General features: G+C 48.6%; 1 protein-coding gene and 1 pseudogene across 8 annotated transcripts in view; both read left to right on the top strand.

Annotated features, from left to right (window-relative positions):
* Positions 1-20,707, top strand: part of bbs5 (Bardet-Biedl syndrome 5) — a 99,151-nt gene that overhangs the window by 19,008 nt on the left and 59,436 nt on the right. The window lies entirely within an intron of this gene.
* On the top strand, positions 6,648-7,521 carry LOC140391320 (serine/arginine-rich splicing factor 5 pseudogene; annotated as a pseudogene).

Raw genomic sequence — 20,707 nt, 5'->3', positions numbered from 1 at the left:
GGTGGCACGGGGATGGGAACATCTGTACAAATTGAATCTGGCGCTGTTGGTGGAACAGACGAGAGGGGATTTTAAAACGTGGGATGTTCTGCCGCTATCGCTAGCAGGGTGGGTGCAGTCACTGAAAATGACGGTGATGCCAAGGCTTTTATTTATTTTTCAGAACCTCCTGATCTTATTATCAAAATTATTCTTCAGGAAAGTTAATGCTTTGATACTGGTGTTTGTGCGCGCGGGGAAAACCCCACAGATAAAGTAGGTGCTGTTGGAGCAGGGGCGTGGAGGATGCAGGCTGGCGTTGCCAAACATAAAGAATTATTTATTATTGGGTAATGAATATTGCCATGGTAAGGAAGTGGGGTCAGCGTGGGGGCGGATGGAGGCGGCTTCTTGCAGGGGTACGAGTTTGGGGGCATTGTTTTTTTTTTAAATTTAGAGTACCCAATTATTTTTTTTTCCAATTAAGGGGCAATTTAGCATGACCAATCCACCTAACGTGCACCTCTTTGTGTTGTGGGGGAGAAACCCACGCAGACATAGAACATAACAGCGCAATACAGGCCCTTCGGCCCTCGATGTTGATCCGACCTGTGAAAGCACTCTAAAGCCCATTTACACTATTCCCTTGTCGTCCATATGTCTATCCAATGACCATTTGAATGCCCTTAGTGTTGGCGAGTCCACTACTGTTGCAGGCAGGGAATTTCACGCCCTTACTACTCTCTGAGTAAAGAACCTACCTCTGACATCTGTCTTATATCTATCTCCCCTCAATTTAAAGCTATGTCCCCTCGTGCTAGACATGACCATCTGAGGAAAAAGGCTCTCACTGTCCACCCTATCCAATCCTCTGACCATCTTATATGCCTCAATTAACCTTCTTTCTAACGAAAACAGCCTCAAGTCCCTCAGCCTTTCCTCATAAGATCTTCCCTCCATACCAGGCAACATTCTGGTAAATCTCCTCTGCACCCTTTCCAATGCTTCCACATCCTTCCTATAATGCAGCAACCAGAATTGCACGCAATACTCCAAATGCGGCCGCACCAGAGTTTTGTACAGCTGCAGCATGACGTCATGGCTCCGAAACTCAATCCCTCTACCAATAAAAGTTAACACACCGTACGCCTTCTTAACAACCCTCTCAACCTGGGTGGCAACTTTCAGGGATCTATGTACATGGACACCGAGATCTCTCTGCTCATCCACACTGCCAAGAATCTTACCATTAGCCCAGTACTCTGTCTTCCTGTTTATTCCTTCCAAAATGAATCACCTCACACTTTTCTGCATTAAACTCCATTTGCAACCTCTCAGCCCAGCGCTGCAGCTTATCTATGTCCCTCTGTAACTTGTAACATCCTTCCGCACTGTCCACAATTCCACCGACTTTAGTGTCATCTGCAAATTTACTCACCCATCCTTCTATGCCCTCCTCCACGTCATTTATAAAAATGGCAAACAGCAGTGGCCCCAAAACAGAACCTTGTGGTACACCACTAGTAACTGGACTCCAGTCTGAACATTTCCCATCAACCACCACCCTTTGTCTTCTTCCAGCTAGCCAATTTCTGATCCAAACTGCTAAATCACCCTGAATCCCATGCCTCCGTATTTTCTGCAGTAGCCTACCATGGGTAACCTTATCAAACGCTTTACTGAAATCCATATACACCACATCAACTGCTTTACCCTCATCTACTTGTTTGGTCACCTTCTCAAAGAACTCAATAAGGTTTGTGAGGCACGACCTACCCTTCACAAAAGCGTGTTGACTATCTCTAATCAAATTATTCTTTTCCAGATGATTATACATCCTATCTCTTATAAACCTTTCCAAGATTTTGCCCACAACAGAAGTAAGGCTCACTGGTCTATAGTTACCGGGGTTGTCTCTACTCCCCTTCTTGAACAAGGGACAACATTTGCTATCCTCCAGTCTTCTGGCAGTATTCCTGTAGACAAAGATGACTTAAAGATAAAAGCCAAAGGCTCAGCAATCTCCTCCCTAGCTTCCCAGAGAATCCTAGGATAAATCCCATCCGGCCCAGGGGACTTATCTATTCCAGAATTGCTAACACCTCCTCCTTATGAACCTCAAGCCCTTCTAGTCTAGTAGCCTGAATCTCAGTATTCTCCTCGACAACATTGTCTTTTTCCTGTGTGAATACTGATGAAAAATATTAAGAACATAAGAACTAGGAGCAGGAGTAGGCTATCTGGCCCCTCGAGCCTGCTCCACCATTCAATGAGATCATGGCTGATCTTTTGTGGACTCAGCTCCACTTTCCGCCCCGAACACCATAACCCTTAATCCCTTTATTCTTCAAAAAACTATCACTCTTTATCTTAAAAATATTTAATGAAGGAGCCTCTACTGTTCACTGGGCAAGGAATTCCATAGATTCACAACCCTTTGGGTGAAGACGTTCCTCCTAAACTCAGTCCTAAATCTACTTCCCCTTATTTTGAGGCTATGCCCCCTAGTTCATTTAGCACCTCTCCTATCTCCTCGGACTCCACGCACAACTTCCCGCAACTGTCCTTGACTGGCCCTACTCTTACCCTAGTCATTCTTTTATTCCTGACATATCTATAGAAAGCTTTAGGGTTATCCTTGATCCTACCTGCCAAAGACTTCTCATGTCCCCTCCTGGCTCTTCTTAGCTCTCTCTTTAGGTCCTACCTAGCTAACTTGTAACTCTTGAGCGCCCTAACTGAACCTTTATGTCTCATCTTTACATAAGCCGCCTCCTTCCTCTTGACAAGTGTTTCGACTGCTTTAATAAACCACGGTTCCCTTGCTCGACCACTTCCTCCCTGCCTGACAGGTACATACTTATCAAGGACACGCAGTAGCTGTCCCTTGAACAAGCTCCACATTTCCATTGTGCCCATCCCCTGCAGTTTTCCTCTACATCCGATGCATCCTAGGTCTTGCCTCATCGCATCATAATTGCCTTTTCCCCAGATATAACTCTTGCCCTGCGGTATATACCTATCCCTTTCCATCACTAAAGTAAACGTAATCGAATTGTGGTCACTATCACCAAAGTGCTCACCTACCTCCAAATCTAACACCTGTCCTGGTTCATTACCCAGTACCAAATCCAAAATGGCCTCGCCTCTCGTTGGCCTGTCTACCTACTGTGTCAGGAAACCCTCCTGCACACATTGGACAAAAACGGACCCATCTAAAGTACTCAAACTATAGCATTTCCAGTCAATATTTGGAAAGTTAAAGTCCCCCATAACAACTACCCTGTTGCTTTCACTCCTATCCAGAATCATCTTTGCAATCCTTTCCTCTACATCTCTGGAACTTTTTGGAAGCCTATAGAAAACCCCTAACAGGGTGATCTCTCCTTTCCTGTTTCTAACCTCAGCCCATACTATCTCAGTAGACGAGTCCTCATCAAACGTCCTTTCTGCCACCGTAATACTGTCCTTGACTAACAATGCCACCCCTCCCCCTCTTTTACCACCTTTCCTGAGCTTACTGAAATATCTAAACCCCGACACCTGCAACAACCATTCCTGTCCCTGCTCTATCCATGTCTCCGAAATGGCCACAACATCGAAGTCCCATGTACCAATCCATGCCGCAAGTTCACCACCCACCTTATTCCGGATGCTCCTGGCATTGAAGAAGACACACTTTAAACCACCTTCCTGCCTGCCGGTACACTCCTGCAACTTTGAAACCTTACTCATGACCTCACTACTCTCAACCTCCTGTATACTGGAGCTACAATTCCGGTTCCCAAGCCCCTGCTGAACTAGTTTAAACCCTCCCGAAGAGCATTAGCAAATTTCCCCCCCAGGATATTGGTACCCCTCTGGTCCAGGTGTAGACCATCCCGTTTGTAGAGGCCCCACCGACCCCAGAATGAGCCCCAATTATCCAGAAATCTGAAACCCTCCCTCCTGCACCATCCCTGTAGCCACGTGTTCAACTCCTCTCTCTCCCTATTCCTCGTCTCGCTAGCACGTGGCACGGGTAACAGCCCAGAGATAATAACTCTGTCCTAGATCTAAGTTTCCACCCAAGCTCCCTGAATTTCTGCCTTACATCCCTATCCCTTTTCCTACCTATGTCGTTGGTACCTTTTTGTGGATCACGACTTGGGGCTGCTCCCCCTCCCCCTTAAGGATCCCAAAAACACGATCCGAGACATCATGGACCCTGGCACTTGGGAGGCAACACACCAACCGCGAGTCTCTCTCGTTCCCACAGAATTTCCTATCTATCCCCCTAACTATGGAGTCTCCAATGACTAATGCTCTACTCCTCTCCCCCCTGCCCTTCTGAGTAACAGGGACGGACTCTGTGCCAGAGACCTGTACCCCATGGCTTACCCCTGGTAAGTCCCCCCCCCCCCCCCCCAAACAGTATCCAAAGCGGTATACTTGTTACTAAGGGGAACGATCACAGGGGATCCCTGTACTGACTGCTTCCTCCCAGCCCCTCTCATCGTCACCCATCTATCTTTATTCTTCGGAGTAACTACATCCCTGAAGCTTCTATCTATGACCACCTCTGCCTCCCGAATGATCCGAAGTTCATCCAGCTCCAGCTCCAGTTCCCTTATGCAGTTTCTGAGGAGCTGGAGATGGGTGCACTTCGCACAGATGAAATCAGCAGGGACACTGACGGCGTCCCTCACCTCAAACCTTCTGCAGGAGGAACATTGCACTACCTTCCCTGCCATCCCCTCTAGATAAAAAAAGAAAAAGAAAGAGCTTACCTGTTATTCACTCCCCTTCTCAGCAAGCACTCACTCAGCAATCTCTGTGCCCCGCACGATAACACCTGAGGGAAAATAAAAGAAAAACTACTTACCAGTCACCAACCAATCCCTTACCTGCAGGCTGTGACGTCACGGTTCAACTTGTCTCTACTTCTACCTGCAAATGGGTTTGGATGCAGGGTTTTGGGTGGAGTGGGGGGGGGGGGGGGCGACGGGCAGCGATCGAGTGGTTTGGGGACCTGTTGTGGAAGGGCAGCTTTCCAAGTTTAGAGGAATCAGAGGAGGAATATGAGCTGCCCAGTGGGAACGGGTTCCGATACTTACAGGTACGGGACTGCGTGAGGAAGCAGGTTCTGTCCTTTCCCAATCTGCCGCCCCCGATATTACAGGATAAGATGGTGTCAAAGGAGGGAGTGGGGAGGGCAAGATGTCCGAGATTTACAAGGAATTAATGGACTGGTAGGGAGCCCCGTTGGAGAAGTCAAGCGGAAATGGGAGAAGGAACGGTGGGGGGGGGAGGCTCGGAGGAGGGTGAATGCATCCTCGTCGTGCGCAAGGCCTTCTCCTGTTTGAGTTAGTTAATAGGGCGCATATGACGATGGCCAGGGTGAGCAGGTTCTTTGATGGGGTGGAAGACGGGTGTAGACGGTGCGTGGGGAGGCCTGCAAACCATGTTCACATGTTTTGGGCATGTCCGAAACTGAAGGGGTTCTGGCAGGGATTCGCAGATGTAATGTCCGAGATGCTGAAGATGGCACCGAGTCCAGAAGTGGCGATATTTGGTGTGTCGGCAGACCCGGGAGTCCAGAGGGCGAGAGAGGCCGATGTTTTGGCCTTTACCTCCCTGGTAGCCCGGTGATGGGTTTTGCTGGAGTGGAGGGATTCAGAACCACTGAAGCCAGGGATGTGGGTGAACGACCTGGTGGAGTTCCTAAGGCTGGAAAAAATTAAGTTCATCTTAAGAGGGTCAGTTGATGGGTTTGCCCGGAGATGAAAGCCATTCATCGCCTTTTGCAAGGACAATTGAGGTGTCAGCAAGGGTCGGGGAGGGGAATAAAGGGGTTGAAATGGGGAAGGCAGGACAGGAGGAGGGGAATGGCAGGGAGGTTGGGACATTCAGGTAGTTATTCATTTATTACGAGGTTTCTGTTTGTCCTTAATGTTTATATAATTGCCTTAATAAAAATTCATATTAAAAAAAATTGTTAGACACGATTTCCCCTTGACAAAGCCATATTGACTATCCTTAATTAATCCTAGCCTCTCCAAGTGGCAGTTAATTCTGTCCCTCAGAAATTGTCCCAATAATTACCCTACCACAGATGTTAGAATCACTGGTCATAATAGACCCTACTTTTTCCCTGGTTACACTCTTGCCCATAATATACTTATAAAACACCTTGGGATTTACTATATTTTGCCCGCCAAAGTTTTCTCATGCTCCTCTTCACTTTCGTAATTTATTTTTAAAGAACCCCCCTACACTTTGTATACTCCTGTCGGACATCCACTGTATTGAACCCCCTGTATCTGCCATATGCCTCCCTTTTTTTACTTATCCAATCTTGTATCCCTTGACATCTGGGATTCTCTGGGCTTCTTGGTCCCACCCTTTACCTTTACAGGAGCTTGTTGGCCCTAAATTCTCTCTGTTTTATCTTTGAATGACTCCCGCTGCTCTGATGTAATGTTGTACCATAGAATTACAGAGGTTTACAGCACAGAAAAGGCCCTTCGGCCCATCGCTTCTGCACCAGTTAAAATCCACCACCCATTCTAATCCCATTTTCTATCACTTGGCCCATAGCCTTGTATGCCTTGACATCGCAAGTGCACATCTAAGTACTACTTAAATTTTTGTGCAACGGTTTTTTATTTCTGCCTGCGCCAGTGGAGGCCGAGGGTCGGAGCGGACAAAATGAACTCTCGTGTGTTCATTGGACATTTGAGCCCTCATGCCAGAGAAAGCAATGTGGAAGAATTCTTTAAATGATATGGACGAATAAAGGAAGTTGATTTGAAGAATGGATTTGGATTTGTGGAATTTGAATATCACAGGGATGCAGATAATGCCGTTTATGAATTGGATGGGAAAGAATTGTATAGCGAAAGAATTACAGTTGAACATGCCAGAGCACGGCCTAGAGGGGGTCGTGGAGGAGGTAGATATCAAGGTCACTTTCGCCCATGCCGTCCACGCCATGGAGTGAGGGAAGAAATGGACTTCCAGTTTGTACAGAGAACCGACTGATTGTTGCGGTCTTCGAGAGCTAGTTGGCAGGATCTGAAAGATTTCATGAGACAGGCTGGAGAAATTACCTTTGCAGATGCGCACAGGCACAACATGAATGCAGGGGTTGTTGAGTTAGCCTCGTATTGTGATTTGAAGAATGCTGTTGATAAACTCTCTGGCGCATAAATAAATGGAAGAAAGATCAGACTGATTGAATAACCTAAACATCATAGGTCTCGTAGCAGATCGCGTTCATGGAGCCGTACGTTTTCCAGATTTCGTAGTCGGTCTCACTCCAGCAGCCACAAATCCTACAGTATGTCAAAGAGTAGAAGCCGCAGTAAATCCCGCTCTCGCAGTAGATCTCGTGTCCCTGCTAGGCAACAAAAGGCCCGTCCACCTTCACCGTCCAACTCATCTGCATCATTGGAGAGGCCAAGATCTCGTTGTCGCTCACGTTCTCGGTCAATGTCAAGGTCACCATCTGTTGCAAGTGCCGATTAAGCAGTGTACTGTTAATATAGTAGAAGTGGACTTTTGGCCAAGTAAATTGAAGTTGATGTAAGTAGAATGTATTGAATATGTCTCAAGAAATATGAAACATTATGTATTTTACTTCAGACCAGAGTGCTTGCAATTATTGGAAGTATGTTAGAATAGTATTGTTTAAAAATAGTTTGAAAATAAATGTCTGCACATGATATCCATTTACTCCACCATAATGTTCAATTCATATTACTTTATCGGTGGAGCTAAATTTCCATTAGTACTTTCCCAATTATAAATATAATTGCATTTCATTATTTTGTTTTTCTTAAATAAATGCTGCAAATTTTTTTTAAAAACTTCTTAAACTTCTCTGCCTCCACCACCCTTTCAGGCAGTGAGCTCCAGTGTCCTACCACCCTCTGGGTGTAAAAGATTTCCCTCACATCCCCTCTGAACCTCCTGCCCCTTCGCTTAAATATATGCCTCCTGGTCATTGATCCTTCCACCAAATGGGAAAAGTTTCTTCCTGTCTCTATCCATGCCCTTCATAATTTTATCTATCTATGCCCTTCATAATTTTATTTTTTGGGCAGTTCCTCAGCATCGAGGATGACTTGCTTCCACTCCGGGAAGGTGGGTTCTGTGGTGGCTGATTAGTCCAATCCTAGATCCGCAGACTTTGCCACAGGTTTGACAGGTGGTGTTTGATGAAGTGGGTGGGACGCTCTGGATTCTGCTCTCTCCTTCCGCTGTTTACGCTTGGCCTCTGTGTGTCCACCCTACAACACTCGAGGTGATTTTTGCCTTCACGGATGCTTTTTCTCCAGTTTGTGCGTTCAATGGGGATGTTGCAGTTATCTAGAGAGGTTTTCAGAGTAGCGTTTCCTCTGCCCTCCTAGTGATCGCTTGTTATTGCGGAGCTCGGAGTAGAGCACCTGTTTCGGGAGTCATGTGTCAGGCATGCGGGCAATGTGGCCTGCCCTTCACAGCTGGTCAAGCATGACATTGCCTCGATACTGGGGATATTGGCCTGGGAGAGGATGCTCACGTTGGTATGCCTATCCTGCCAGTGGATTTGGAGGATTTTGTGCAGACAACATTAGGAGTGCATTAGAATAGTACAAACTGAAAGACTACTCTGGTGTATGCATGCGAAACTTGGCTGTGTGCCACCGTCATTTCCAGCCTAACAGGACTATGGTTGTACCTACACCTCAGGAACTGCAGCAGTTCAAGAAGATAGCTTACCAGCACCTTCTCTAGGGCAACGAAAGGTGGGCAATAAATGATGGCCTTGCCAGCACTGTCCACATCCTGTAAATTTAATTTTAAAAATGTCAAGAAACTCAACCCGTTTCACTTCAAAAGCTTCTGAACATTAGATGGCAGGACAAAATACTAAACATTAAGGTGCATGCCAAACATCCACGCAATAGTCATAGCTGAGTTGTGCTGGTCATGTGGTCAAAATGCCTGATACTCGGGTGGCGGCTATGAAGGAGTAAGTCGCACATTTGGTGGCTCCCGCTCAGGTCGGACTTTTGGACCTTTTCCCCAATTGTTTATCGGACTTGATTTGAAAAATCGATGACAGAGGCAATTGGGTACTGGATTCCTACATCATGGGAATGGAGAGGAGGGCTAGAAGTGCTCGCAAAGACGGACAGAGAAGGCTTGGGCTGAAGCTGCAGGGGGAGAATGCATGGCGGATGACCGGACCTCTGGCTTGTCGACCCAGCGGTCAACGGAGCAGCTGATCCAATTTATCCAGGAGGGCTTCGCCAAGCAGAAGCGGTGCTGCTTGGACCCGATTAAAGAGTCAATTGCACGGCTGGAGCTTAGAATGGATGCCCAAGATCGGGCGATCCAGAAAGTAGAGAAGGCGCTGGCTGACCAGGAGGAACATCAAACTGCGGTAGAGCTGGAGGTGGGGTTCCCACCTGAGAGACCAGCAGAAAAGGCTCCTGGAGAAGGTGGAGGACCTAGGTCCTCCCGCCGGCAGAACTTGAGAATCGTTGGGCTCCCGGGAGGGGTCCGAAGAAGCGGACGCTGGGGCACACATAGCGGACATGTTCGAGAAGCTGCTGGGCGATGGGCATTCTCCCGACCCTTGGAGGTAAACAGGGCTCACAGAGCCCTCGCGATGAAGCCGCGAATGGGAGACCCCCCGAGGGCAATGGTGGTGAGATTCCACAGGTATTTGGATAAGGAACGTATTCTACAGTGGGCCACGCAGACACGGAGCTGTAAATGGGAGAACAGTATCCTGCGGACCTATGTGCGGAGGTGGCCAGGAGAAGAGCGGGGTTTAAGCAGATCAGGTCGACCCTTTTTAAGAAAAAGGTGAAGTTCGGACTGCTGTATCCAGCCCGTCTCTGGGTCACGTATGAGGAGCAACAAGTTTATTTTGAGTCACCTGAGGAAGCGCTGGACTTAGCGAAAAAGGCCCCAACAGGGCCAGAGGGGATGAGGCACTTCCTAGGGGGGCTGAATTTCCCGAAGGTGGACGGGGAGCTAGTAGAAGGTCTGGGCCCCGATCGGGATGGAAGAGATAGCGGATGGTGAAGGCCATGCAGTCGGGTAAAGCCCCGGGGCCGGACTGGTACCAGGGTGGAGTTCTATAAAAAGTTCTCTGGGATATTGGGGCGTTGTTGATGAGGACATTCAGTGAGGCAAGGGAGAGAGGGGTGCTTCCCCCGACGATGTCACAGGCCACGATTTCGCTGATCCTGAAGCGGGATAAGAACCCGGACCTGTGTGGGTCTTACAGGCCGATATCCCTATTGAATGTGGACGCCAAACCGCTGCTAAAATTTTGACCTCTAGGATTGAGGATTGTGTTCTGGACATTATTGGGAAGGACCAGACGGGGTTTGTTAAGGGAAAGCAGTTGGTGGCCAATGTAAGAAGTTGGTTAAATGTGATCATGGTGCCCCTGGAAAGTAGGGAGGTGGAGGTAGTGGTCGCAATGGATGCAGAGAAGGCCTTTGATCGAGTAGAATGGGAATACCTATGGGAGGTACTGGGACGGTTCAGATTTGGGCGGGGCTTTATTGACTAGGTCAGGTATCAGGCTCCTGTGGCGAGCATATGGACGAATGGGACAACATTGGACTATTTTAGGCTGCATCGGGGGATGAGACAGGGGTGCCCCCTCTCCCCACTGTTGTTCTCATTAGCCATAGAGCTGTTGGCAATTGCACTGAGAGCCTCAAGGGGCTTGAGGGGGCTGGTCTGGGGGAGTGGAGCACACAGCCTCGCTTTACGCAGACGACCTGCTCCTGTATGTATCGGACGCAGCAAAGGGGATGGAAGAAATCATGAGGATTCTGGAGGAATTTGGCCGGTTTACGGGGTATAAACTAAAGATGGGGAAAAGTGAGATGTTTGCGGTCCAGGCGAGGGGACAGGAGAGGCGACTGAGGGAGCTGCCGTTTAGACTGGTAGGGGGAAGCTTTGGGTATCTAGGAATCCAAGTGGCGCGGGAATGGGAACGGCTGCACAAGCTAAATCTGGCCCGACTAGCAGACCAAATGAAGGACGATTTTCGGAGGTGGGACGTGCTCCCGCTGTCACTAGCCGGGAGGGTGCAGACGGTGAAGATGACGGTCCTCCCGGGATTCCTGTTTGTGTTCCAGTGTCTCCCCCATCTTTATTCCGTGGTCTTTTTTTAAACGGGTCAACAAAGTGATCACTGGCTTCGTATGGGCGGGCAAGACCCCGCGAGTAAGGAGGGGGTTTCTTGAGCGGAGCCGGGGAGAGGGCAGGCTGGCGCTACCAAACTTCAGTAACTACTATTGGGCGGCGAATATAGCCATGATCAGGAAGTGGGTGGTGTGGGGAGGGTCGGCATGGGAGCGTATGGAGGTGGCTTCATGTAAGGGCTACCAGCTTAGGGGCGTTGATAACGGCGCCTCTGCCGTTCCCGCCGGCACGGTACTCCACCAGCCCCATGGTGGTGGCGGCCCTGAGTCTGGGGGCAATGGAGGAGGCATGTGGGAGCAGAGGGAGCAAAGGTTTGGTCTCCAATTTGTAATAATCACCGGTTTGCCCCGGGAAGAATGGACGGGGGATTTCGGAGATGGCAGAGAGCAGGGATTGAGAGGATGGGGGCTATGTTTATAGAGGGGAGCTTTCCTAGCTTTAGGGCGCTGGAGGAGAAATTTGGATTGGCGAGGGGAGACAAATTCAGGTACCTGCAGGTAAGGGGCTTCCTACGAAGGCAGGTTTCAACCTTCCCGCTCCTACCACCAAGGGGGATACAGGACTGGGTAGTTTCCAGAGGGTGGGTGGAAGAAGGGAGGGTCTCTGACATTTACAAGGAACTTATGGGGTCAAAGGAGACGCAGACTGGGGAGCTGAAGCGCAAGTGGGAAGAGGAGTTGGGAGGAGAGATAGAGGATGGTCTATGGGCGGAAGCGTTGAGTCGAGTTAACACGTCCACAACATGTGCCGGGCTCAGCCTGATACAATTCAAGTTCGTTTACCGGGCTCACGTTACAGTGGCCCGGATGAGCAGGTTCTTTGGGGTAGAAGATGGGTGTGCAAAGTGTGCGGGAGGGCCAGCGAACCATGTCCACATGTCCTGGACATGTCCAAAGCTTAGGGGATTCTGGCAGGGGTTTGCAGATGTCATGCCCATTGTGTTAAAAACAAGGGTGGCACCGGGTCCAGGGTGGTGATTTTCAGGGTGTCGGAAGATCTAGGAATCCATGAGGAGAAAGAGGCAGACGTTCTGGCCTTTGCTTCCCTGGAAGCCCGGAGACGGATATTATTAGTTTGGAGGGACTCAAAGCCCCCGAAGTCGGAGGCCTGGCTATCTGACATGGCTAGCTTTCTCTGTTTGGAGAAAATCAAGTTCGCCTTGAGAGGGTCACTGTTAGGGTTCACCTGGAGGTGGCAACCGTTCATCGACTTTTTTGCGGAAATTTAATCGTCAGCAGGAGTTGGGGGGGGGGGGGGGGGGGGGCTGGGGGCGGGGCATTAGTTTAGCTTAGAGTAGAGGATTAATAAAGGTGGGACCTGTAAGGGAGAAAGACTGCTTTTCCACTATGTTTATAGATTCATGTATATTGTTTATTTTGTTGTCGCTGTAAAACCAAAAAATACCTCAATAAAATGTTTATTTTTTTAAAAAATGCCTGATACTCGCTTCCCAAAGCAAATCTTTGATGGAGAGCTTCAGTCTCGAGTGCACTGTCATGGTAGTCAAAAGAAGTGCTTCACTTAGGAGTTTCGATATAGTCTTCAAATCCTGGCAGAAGCTCACAGAAGATCTCTGCACATGGCATAATCAAATAAAAGGTGCAGCCTCCTTTGAAATCAAGCTCGTATCAGAGACAGAGAGGAACACAAGTAGAGGAAATCCCAAGCCAACAACTTGTCCAAAACTCAATCCTCTGGGGAATCCTGTCCTTTTTACGGTAGCTCCTTACGAGCACAGATTGGTCTTCAGCAGTCACCTATGTACTCTTCAAAAACAGACCAAACACCCTAGATGATGAGCATGGTCAAAATAATAGTCAAATCTGGACTGTCGTGGGTCAGAATGCTGGAACTCCCTTCCTACCAACACTGGTTGTGCCTACACCACATGGTTTGCAGCCATTAAAAAAGTGACTTGCCACCACCTTCTCAAGAACACCTTCTCAGGGATTGGCAGTAAATGTTAGCCTCACCAGCAAAGCTTTCATTCTATGAACAGATTTAAAATAACATGGATGAGGGTTTCAGTAGCAGATGATCTGAGGCAGGGATGGGGCAGATTTTGAAATTCACAATTCTAGAATTCTAGTGAAGACCCAGGTACATGGTTGAAAGTTCATCTCGGGAACAAATATCATTCTAGGATTGTGATGTCTGGTTCAGCCTCAGAAAGTTGTTACAGAGAGAACAAAGAACAAAGAAATGTACAGCACAGGAACAGGCCCTTCGGCCCTCCAAGCCCGTGCCGACCATGCTGCCCGACTAAACTACAATCTTCTACACTTCCTGGGTCCGTATCCCTCTATTCCCATCCTATTCATGTATTTGTCAAGATGCCCCTTAAATGTCACTATCGTCCCTGCTTCCACCACCTCCTCCGGTAGCGAGTTCCAGGCACTCACTACCCTCTGTGTAAAAAAAACTTGCCTCGTACATCTACTCTAAACCTTGCCCCTCTCACCTTAAACCTATGCCCCCTAGTAATTGACCCCTCTACCCTGGGGAAAAGCCTCTGACTATCCACTCTGTCCATGCCCCTCATAATTTTGTATACCTCTATCAGGTCGCCCCTCAACCTCCGTCGTTCCAGTAAGAACAAACCGAGTTTATTCAACCGCTCCTCATAGCTAATGCCCTCCATACCAGGCAACATTCTGGTAAATCTCTTCTGCACCCTCTCTAAAGCCTCCACATCCTTCTGGTAGTGTGGCGACCAGAATTGAACGCTATACTCCAAGTGTGGCCTAACTAAGGTTCTATACAGCTGCAACATGACTTGCCAATTCTTATACTCAATGCCCCAGCCAATGAAGGCAAGCATGCCTTATGCCTTCTTGACTACCTTCTCCACCTGTGTTGCCCCTTTCAGTGACCTGTGGACCTGTACTCCTAGATCTCTCTGACTTTCAATACTCTTGAGGGTTCTACCATTCACTGTATATTCCCTACCTGCATTAGACCTTCCAAAATGCATTACCTCACATTTGTGTGGATTAAACTCCATCTGCCATCTCTCCGCCCAAGTCTCCAAACAATCTAAATCCTGCTGTATCCTCTGACGGTCCTCATCGCTATCCGCAATTCCACCAACCTTTGTGTCGTCTGCAAACTTACTAATCAGACCAGTTACATTTTCCTCCAAATCATTTATATATACTACAAACAGCAAAGGTCCCAGCACTGATCCCTGTGGAACACCACTGGTCACAGCCCTCCAATTAGAAAAGCATCCTTCCATTGCTACTCTCTGCCTTCTATGACCCAGCCAGTTCTGTATCCACCTTGCCAGCTCACCCCTGATCCCATGTGACTTCACCTTTTGTACCAGTCTACCATGAGGGACCTTGTCAAAGGCCTTACTGAAGTCCAGAAAGACAACATCCACTGCCCTACCTGCATCAATCATCTTTGTGACCTCCTCGAAAAACTCTTTATCAAGTTAGTGAGACATGACCTCCCCTTCACAAACCATGCTGCCTCTCACTAATACGTCCATTTGCTTCCAAATGTGAGTAGATCCTGTCTCAAAGAATTCTCTCCAGTAATTTCCCTACCACTGAAGAAAGGCTCACTGGCCTGTAGTTCCCTGGATTATCCTTGCTACCCTTCTTAAACAGAGAAACAACATTGGCTATTCTCCAGTCCTCTGGGACATCACCTGAAGACAGTGAGGATCCAAGGATTTCTGTCAAGGCCTCAGCAATTTCCTCTCTAGCCTCCTTCAGTATTCTGGGGTAGATCCCATCAGGCCCTGGGGACTTATCTACCTTAATATTTTTTAAGGCGCCCAACACCTCATCGTTTTGGATCTCAATGTGACCCAGGCTATCTACGCACCCTTCTCCAGACCCAACATCTACCAATTCCTTCTCTTTGGAGGGATGGAATCAATGGAGAGGACTGCTTTTCTAATATTTATTTGGAAGAGATTTCTGTTCTCTTCATCCGGTACCTCCATCAGATCCCCTGATTACTCCCTGACATCCTGCTTCCCCCCCCGCCTCTGATTCACCCTGCCCCTGCTCTCTTCCCCCCCCCCCCCCCCACTTTCTTCCCCTGCCTCTGTTGCCTCGTGCCCCACCCCCCCCCCCCCCCGGCTGCTGCCCCATCGCTCCCCTCTCTCCTGTCCCATGAACCCCTCCCCGGCATCTGATCCATGCCCCCCCCTGCTCTTGGCCCGCACCCCATTCTCCCCCCACCTTAACCCTGCTCCTGTCCCACTCTTGGTTCCCCCACTCTTGCTCCCCATGCTCCTGGCCCAAACCCCCTGCTCCAGGCAGTCCCCCGCTCCCAGAAAGGGCTGACCCCTTCAGATCCCCCCGGCCACTCCACTTTCCTTTCCTGGCCTCTTCCCCCACCACCTGGCCTTCCCACCCCCTCATCCCTGGCCTCCTCACCCCTGGCCTCCTGACATCCTCCCCCTTCTCCGTCCCCTCCACACATCTTTACCCCCGTCCCTCTCCCCAGCCTTTCCACCAACATCTCCACCATCGTAGGGTTCACCTCTCCACTCTGCCCTTAGACCCCAGAACATACCTGATGTTGGATCCTTCGGATCCTGGCCATTGTGACTTCTGGTACTGCAGCAACTAGAGAGCAAGTAGAGTAGCCAGCAGCTCTCTGAGGAGGGACTTCCTACCGAGTGAGGGGCGGATGTCCTGCTCCAGCCAATTAATGCTTGTTGGAGCATTAGAAAGCTACCGGGCAGGCAGTATCGGTGGGGATGAGTTCTCTGCCAACTCCTTGGATGGCGGGAAGGGAAACTCTGCCATCGTAAAAATACTGGCTGTGGTGTTGAGGTAGAACTGAGTCTCATCAGTATACATGTGGAAACTAACGTTTTATTTTTGGATAATATCACCTAATGGACAGCATGTAGATGAGAAATTGGACTGGTCTGAAGATAGATGCTTGGGGGACACCAGAGATACCAGTGCAAGGGTCAAAAGAGAAGGCAGTGATGCTGAATACTATATTGACTTCATCCACCTGATTGCTATTGATGTGCAGATTGGTGGCTGTGTTGATTGAATGGTTTTCATTTTAAAAGTAACTTATTGACTGTGAAACACTGACACATCATGGAGATGTGATAGGTGCTATATAATGGCAAGATTTCCCCTTGGTAGGGGAATTATATCTTCTGTAATTGTTATGATCTTGAGGGAGATTATTCACTTTTTAAAAAAAAAATTTGAACTCAGTTGTTAACTGAAAAAATTATGCCACAATATTTCACATTTTAAAAAAAAAACCTTTCCTGTACAAGAGTTAAATGAAGCAAGTGCTACTCACTTAGCACAATATATTTTATAAACATGTAATTTTAAACCTGAAAATCTTCACAGACAACTTCTGGCTCTACTTTATGTTCACGCAAGAGTTTCCCCATACTTTACAGTATCTTGAGGGTTTCTTCACTTCTCCTGGGACCAAACCAAGGTGTGCCACAGCTCTCAGGGATTCACTTTGCCTCAGTATTCTCCCATGGTATGATATTGCGTGGAATGCTTCCATTAGCATCAGGATAGACCATCCTCCAACTTTCCTTAAGCACATCGCGACTGTGGGCACCTCAGCTCAAACATGGATGTCATTGCTTTCTTGTTCAGTGACTACAAAATCAGCAAACCCCTTTGTTTCTAACAGCCCTTTTGCTACTTGCCAATTTCTCGCTCTGCTTGTCTCAAAGCTACTCCCAGACTCAAACTGACTTCAACTGATGTTTCTAAGAGAAAACACACACAAACCTTTCAGCAGGGGTACCTCCCTAGAACCCATCCCCACAGCAGGGCGGCACACCTGGGATGTCCTAGTTCAATATTTCAACAATTAATGACTTGAATTACCCAATTCCTAAACCTGTCTCTTGATCTGAAAGTGTGTGGATACTGTAAGACCTTCTCTTATTTACAAGTTGCATTCCAACCTTTCTTTAATATGGAGAAATAATATATAGCTCCACCCCGAAGGTAAAAGAGGGCCATCTATTGTTTATTGTTTTCACATCTCTAACTCCTTTAAAAAAAATCAAGATCTTCCTTTAAATTGTAATTATATTAGTAATGTTTACTGTTCTCCCAAATCAGGTGCTTCCATTCCTTACATTTAAAACTTCAATCCCAAATTAAAAGGTATAATCCTAAAACATATGAATCATAAATTAGACATTTTCACAACAGTAATTCTGTTCATTATTTTATTCCTCCGGGTAGAAAAGAGCTCCTGATAGTGACATCAGCTACCAATCATCCCATTCCTCAGGGCTTCCAGCCATTTAGTCAGAATGCTATTTATAGACATTAACACTGTGGCATTCAGTAACTAAAGAAACTATTAAAATAACTATTGATGTTGCTTTTTTTTTTTTAAGTGTTTTTATTGGTTTTCACATTTTTATGTTACACATTCCAGTTCGCACTTTAGTATTGCAAGTTTCAGCACCGCGCACAGTATTAAGCAAAGCAACCAAATTAAAAATTACAAGTAAAAGATAAGCCAGAGAAGAACGAGAAGAAGAAAACAGAAACAATACAAACAAACAAGGATCATTATACATATTTACATGTTACCCCACCTATGGGCCCCCTTTGGACACTGTGCCATAGTTGAACTGCCCAGTGTTGGCCCTAGCTTGTCTTGCCTGGTGTGTTGCTGTTCCCTCTGCCCTTTCCTGCTTGCTCTCGGGCTTGTCTCCTGTGGCTATGTCGCCTGTGTACCGCAGTCTTCCTGATGGGCTTTTGTCTCCCCTCGCCTTCCTTCCCTTCCCCCTTCCCTCCTTCCCTTTCCTTTGCGATCCCTGGCTCATCTGAGTCGTGTCCCCCCCCCCCCCCCCCCCCCCCCGCCTTCCACCCTGTCCCCCTGCTCTACTGGTTGCTGGCTACGAACAGGTCTTAGAACAAGTTGGTGAATGCCTTTCATGTCTTGTGGAAGCCCTCTTCCAACCCACGGATGGCAAAATTTAACTTCTCCAGTTGGAGGAATTCCGACAGGTCAAACTGCCAGTCTGCAGCTTTGGATGGTGCTGCAGGATTCTTCGGTGGACGATTAGAGCGGCTAAGGCGTCGGCCCCCCTATCCATAAAGAGGTCTGGCTGGTCTGAAACCCCGAAAACCGCCACTTTTGGGCATTGTTCCACCCTCACCCCCGCAACCTTGGACATTGCCTCAAATAAGTTCATCCAGTAACCGATAAGTCTGGGGCAGGCCCAGAACTTGTGGGTGTGGTTGGCTGGGTGGGTGTGGTTGGCTGGGCCTCCCTGGCACCATTCGCACTTGTCTTCCACCTCCGGGAAGAACCTGCTCATTCGGATTCTAGTTAGGTGTGCTCTGTGCAATATCTTTTTTTAAAAATTTAGAGTACCCAATTCATTTTTTTCCAATTAGCTTGGCCAATCCACCTAGCTTGCACATCTTTAGGGTTGTGGGGATGAAACCCACGCAAACACGGGGAGAATCTGCAAACTCCACACGTACAGTGACCCAGAGCCGGGATCGAACCTGGGACCTCGGTGCTATGAGGCTGCAGTGCTAACCCACTGCGCCACCGTGCTGCCCTCTGTGCCCATCTTTAGCTGCACACGTGGAGGTGAAGTTCGCCCTGTGCAACGCTTTGATGCAGAGTCCTCCCCTACTTCTGAGCCTAGTTCCCTTGTCTCATCCGGGGAGAGCGTACCTCATCGCCCGCATCCAAAAGTACCTCAACTAGCAAGTGTCTTGGCATCCACAGGTACATCGTCGTTTCTCTTCGGAGGTAGTTTTTGATACCTCAATTTGTTCCCTTTAGGTAGTTGGAACCTCTCTGTGAATTCCTCCAGAGTCATTAGTCTGTTGCCTGCGTACATGTCGCTAACCGTCAGTGACCCCTCATCCTGTCTCCACATTTTGAAGGTGGCATCTATTGGTATTGGCGTGAACCTGTGGTTGTTACAGATGGGGGCCATAGTGGACTTTTGGTTAGGCCGACGTGTTGTCTCATTTGATACAACGTTGGAGTGTGGCCACCACCATTTCGCTCGAGTCGGAGGGGATGGAAGTGCGGTCGTGACTAGAGCTTGGAGGGACGTACCTATGCAGAAATTCTCTTCCATCTTCGCCCATTCTTCTCCCGGTTTCTTCACCCATCCAGAAGAGGAACCTGGGCAGTACGGTTCACTTTGATCGTCTGCACTCTCCCTGCCAGCAAGAGTGGGAGTGTATCCCACCTCTGCAGGTCCCTTTTACCTTTCTTCACCAGACTCGTCAGCTTCTATTTGTAGATCCGTGTCCAGTCATAGGCAATTTGAATCCCCAGGTAGCAAAATCTGTTTTGGACTTGTTTGAACAGTAGTCCCACCAGCTCTGTCCCTCTCCCTTGCAGGACCTTTGGGAAGATTTTGCTTTTGCTTAGGTTGGGTTTGTAGTCCGAGAAGGCTCCAAATCCCTTCCATACTGGCTTGGGGGTCCAAGATGTAGAGGAGCAGATCATCCGCATGGAGTGAACCTCTATCTTCTCTAACCCCCCTCTGGATGCCTCTCCAGCCTTTCGCTGTTCTGAGGGCAATCGGCAGTGGCTCAATTGCCAGGGCAAACAGTAGCGGGTACAGTGGGCATCTCTGCCTCGTGCCTCTGGACAGCTGGAAGTATTTAGAGCTGATGCTGTTTGTCCGAACGCTCGCCATGGGAGCGCCGTACAGTCGTTTCACCCAGGCTGTGAGCCCTGATCCAACCCCAAACCGCTCCAGTACATCTATGAGGTACTTCCACTCGACTCTGTCGAAGGCCTTTTCTGCGTCCAGGGAGATGATCACTTCTGGTGTTCTCTCCCCGAATGAGGTCATTATCACGTTCAGCAGACGCCTGATGTTCGATATTAGCTGCCTGCCCTTGACAAAACCCGTATGTCCTTTGCGACCACCTCCGGTACACCGCCGCCTAGCCAGGGTTTATGCCAGATTTTTTGCATCTACATTGAGCAGCGAGATGGGTCTGTAGGACCCTCACTTGGTTGGGTCTTTGTCTTTTTTGGGTATCTACGATAGTGAGGCTTGCGCCGGTGTTGGTGGCAGGGAGCCACTCACCAGCGAGTCTGCAAACATCTCCTGCAAGTTGGAGCAACTTACAACAAGAAACATGGACGTTCGCAAAGCTTAAAGGGAAATATGGACAATGTAAGATTCAGGCAGGCATAGAGCCTGCATGTATATTCGTGAGCAGAGAATCCAGACAGCATCGAAACCCCCCAACCGATTAGCATTTTAAATGACCCATCTCCGTAAGACAAAGGACTAAGGCGGGAAGGGGAACGAAGGAATGCATATGGATTGTGAGACTCCCACGCGGGGAGGTCAATTGGATGGCGGGGGAGGCCGGGGTCAGCAGGCATCAGCTGACTTACGGGAGTGACATGGGGAGAGCACAAAAGCTAGACAGGGGTCTAGCGGGAGGGGGGAAGGGGGGGGGAAAAGGGTTGCTGCTGCACTAGCCGAAAGGGAATGGGACACAGAAGAGGTGGTCGGGACGGGGGTCCCCCCTCTGGGGGACTGGAGGGT

This window comes from Scyliorhinus torazame, chromosome 2 (genome assembly GCF_047496885.1).
Source record: "Scyliorhinus torazame isolate Kashiwa2021f chromosome 2, sScyTor2.1, whole genome shotgun sequence".
Taxonomy (NCBI): Eukaryota; Metazoa; Chordata; class Chondrichthyes; order Carcharhiniformes; family Scyliorhinidae; genus Scyliorhinus; species Scyliorhinus torazame.
This window is presented reverse-complemented; position numbering and strand designations above follow the sequence as displayed.